At 33.3% G+C, this 3,867-nt stretch overlaps 1 long non-coding RNA gene across 1 annotated transcript; it reads left to right on the top strand.

Moving 5' to 3' along the window:
- The first annotated feature begins 1,291 nt into the window (after positions 1-1,291).
- On the top strand, positions 1,292-2,001 carry LOC118560829. The gene is made up of 2 exons (XR_004929618.1): positions 1,292-1,384; positions 1,618-2,001. It is a non-coding gene; the product is annotated as an uncharacterized LOC118560829 (long non-coding RNA).
- Positions 2,002-3,867: the final 1,866 nt, after the last annotated feature.

Below are 3,867 nucleotides of genomic sequence, written 5' to 3'. Positions count from 1 at the left end.
CTAAATGTTAAATTTAAATCTAAATGCTAAATCTATATCTAAATGTTAAATCTAAATCTAAATACTAAATCTATATCTAAATGTTAAATCTATATCTAAATGTTAAATTTAAATCTAAATGCTAAATCTATATGTAAATGTTACATTTAAATCTAAATGTTAAATCTATATCTAAATGTTACATTTAAATCTAAATGTTAAATCTATATCTAAATGTTAAATGTTAAATCTAAATGCTAAATCTATATCTAAATGTTAAATTTAAATCTAAATGTTAAATCTATATCTAAATGGAAAATGTAAATGTTAAATCTATATCTAAATGTTAAATCTATATCTAAATGTTAAATGTTAAATCTAAATGTTAAATCTATATCTAAATGCTAAATCTATATCTAAATGTTAAATCTATATCTAAATGTTAAATCTAAATGTTAAATCTATATCTAAATGTTAAATTTAAATCTAAATGTTAAATCTATATCTAAATGTTAAATTTAAATCTAAATGTTAAATGTTAAATGTAAATGTTAAATCTACATCTAAATGTTAAATATTAAATGTAAATGTTAAATCTATATCTAAATGTTAAATGTTAAATGTAAATGTTAAATCTATATCTAAATGTTAAATTTAAATCTAAATGTTAAATCTAAATCTAAATGCTAAATCTATATCTAAATGTTAAATGTTATATCTAAATGTTTCGAAAATATGCAAATTGAACACGCCCCCTATCGGGTTCACGCCCACACCACCGACCTTGGATCAGCCATGAGATCCATCTGTGGAGGACACTGGAAACATGCCGCACAGACGGCTGACAAGGCAACTTCCTATAACTTTCTCCCTTTAACGGCAAAGTTTCTTGTTTTAATGAGAGACTTATCTTGCTTAAACGACATCATTTTCGTCTCATAACAACGCAACATAACCCGGCATCAGCTCGCGGGATATTTGAGTGTCATGGAGAAGAGGAGAGACGGAGGGGCGCCTTTTATTACTTTTTAAGAAGTCGTCATTTGTCGGAGGAATGTATTTCTGCACTGAGGAGTGACAAGGTAAGTCATAAATATACAGCAAGTCCTCTACTTGAAATTTGACCAATTCGGCAGTTATTTATAGTTAACAACTCTGCTTTAGATACACTTGCATTACTGTAGTACAGTCTCTGGCTCTGTTTACACGGTGAAAACAGGTTTGCGTTGCCTTTGTACTCTCCATTTACACACTACAAGGTTTAACTGTTGCTTAGGGGGGGCTTTCAGCTATAGCTGTGGGTTTATTTACAACAGTTTGCAGCCGAAACAGTCCTCCGCCAGCCGCTGTTTTCTTCTTCTGGGCAATTTGACGCGGAGCTTCAAAAACCACAGCGCTACTAGTGGTGCGGCATGGGAATTACACCGTTTAAGTACTCTGTAAACAGGGCCTGTGACTGCAAATGTTCTACATGGATGTTAATGAGATAGAGATAAGGATAACCAGCTTAATATTTTTAAAAACATGTCATGCATTTAATCATAAATTCTTCTGTAAAGATTAATAATTATGTGCTTAAAAGAGTCTTTTTAGTTTTTTACGGTTTTTATATTAACCATAATTTCATAGTGCTTGTAGACTGACATATCAGCTATAGCAAGCATGGATGAGAGCTTTGCCATCTATATTCCCACCTATGCTGACAGAATTGCCACCCAGAGATTTTGCTTCGAGTTCCAAGGAAAAGGTGAAAGAGATGTCCTTCAACAGACGTGGCTTGAAAAACTCTTTACATGCAAATCTTCATAGAAAAAGTCCAATTTGATCTAAAATGTTTTTGGTTTCAGGTAATATCACTATGTAATATATTTAAAAAGAAAGCTTACCATTTGACTCAAAATGTGTTTTCAATATGTTTTCAAGAACATATGGAAGTGAGCCACAATAGAGTCAGTTAGCTTTTGTTTTTGTTGACAAAGATATAGAGCAAAAATACTGATTAAAAAGATTACTCCAACAACATTGTGAAATACAATTTTTTGAAGTGAAATTATTGCTGTTGCTATTAAGCTTTTTTAATGTAAAAAATTTTAAAGCATGTGTTTAAACTGTACTTACTTTTCTTTCCATAGGGCATTATTTTTCTTTTATATTCTTTAAAATTGATTGTAAAATAGATAAATGCTTTGAGCGCAATAGTGCCCAGATTTCTAACAACGACTTTTGTCATATGTAAAAGGATTTTCTCATGTTCAATTTTGAGATCCATGTATTCATCTTTTTAATACTCATAGATCATGTTCTAGTTTGGTCATCTTCTGGAGGTAGAGAAATTCCTTTCAAAAGGATCTTTCAGAGCACTTGTTAAAGGTACTTTTAATGAATGTTCTTTTGTGAGTTGATGTAACATTGCAATATAATGTTATGTTTCTAAGGAAAGAACGAGTTGGTTTGATCACAAACCATTGCACTTTATTTTGTAATGGGTTTTTACCAAAGATTCATTAAAAGTTTTCATGTTACACATAAGCATAGGCACTTTATTTTTCATCTCATTTGACCATATCATCATTGTCAAACAGTACATAACTTGGGTCTCAGTGTTCAGTAACAGAGAACTATAAGAGTCTTGCTGTTATAAATATAAAAATTATGTCTTGAATATGAGGAGCAGTGGTGGGGTTTACAGAACATGTCATTTAAATTTTTTTTCCTACATGACAGATTACAAGGCAAATGTGAAGTTAAATTTCTTGTTATTGTCCTAATATATTTAGTAGTGTATATTTGCTGTCACACACAACAAGAATCACACAAAATATAAAACCTGTTACCAAAATTCAAAAAATTATGTACATCATGATGAAACATTTAAGTACATGGGAGTCAGTGAAAACAGAGGTCTGTTTTTTATTCCTCCATCTGTATTTCTTTGACTGCTTTTCCTTTATTGGTTGTGGGGTCTGCAGCTGCCTATTTCTGACTGTGTCGGAAAGTGACAGGTTCATTCTGGACAGGCTCACAAGGTCATTTGCTCCACAAACTCTTTTTTACAAGAAAATGTCACACGTGTCACAGGTTTGTGTGCATACAAGCTCTTAAAAATAAGCATAACTCAATGGTTTCATCATGTGTGGACGGTGCATGAAGAAAGTTTTCCGTCATCAGAAGGTATGATAGTTCGAACTGTCTCATAACATGTGAATGGTCCTCTGAAGACGTTGGACTGTGCAAGTTTCTGCCGCTTGCTTAGGAACCTGTTTGAGATTATCTTGTTCACCAAAACGCCGTGGAAGGGTTCACAGGTGTCAAAGTCCAGTCCTCAAGAGCCGGTGTCCTGCAACTTTTAGATATGTCCCTGGTCCAACATGCCTGAGTCAAATAATCAGGTAATTACCAGGACCCTGAAAAACTTGACTGCATACTGAGGAGCTAATTGTGCCATTTGATTCAGGTGTGTGGGACCAAGGAAACCTCTAAAAGTTTCAGGACATGCCCTCAAGGATTGGAGCTTGACACCCCAGGTATACATAATGTAGGGCCGGCCACTTGGAGCAATTGCATCTCTAATCTTACAAATGATGTTCCATAAGTGAACCACTTTTTAGAGTTGTTCCTGAAAGACAAGAAAATAAACAAGTTCTTAAAGTACATACTCCATATTTAAAAGCATGTATCATATAGTATTTATCTTTTACATTCAAACATACCTCAGTGATATTTAAACAGGTGAGCAGAATTGGCTGCTTATCCAAGAAGTCACCAGTAAAGTAATATGTATTCTTCAGTTTTTGAAAAAGGTTCATCCAGTACTGTGCACGACATTTCCTTAAGAAATCCCACCAGCTGTTGATGTGCTGGCTGTGGGTGCTGGATCCCACAATTAAG

The sequence above is a fragment of the Fundulus heteroclitus genome, unplaced genomic scaffold, assembly GCF_011125445.2.
Source record: "Fundulus heteroclitus isolate FHET01 unplaced genomic scaffold, MU-UCD_Fhet_4.1 scaffold_49, whole genome shotgun sequence".
NCBI classification, from domain to species: domain Eukaryota; kingdom Metazoa; phylum Chordata; class Actinopteri; order Cyprinodontiformes; family Fundulidae; genus Fundulus; species Fundulus heteroclitus.
The sequence above is the reverse complement of the archived record's forward strand: the minus strand, read 5'-3'. Positions and strand labels throughout refer to the sequence as shown.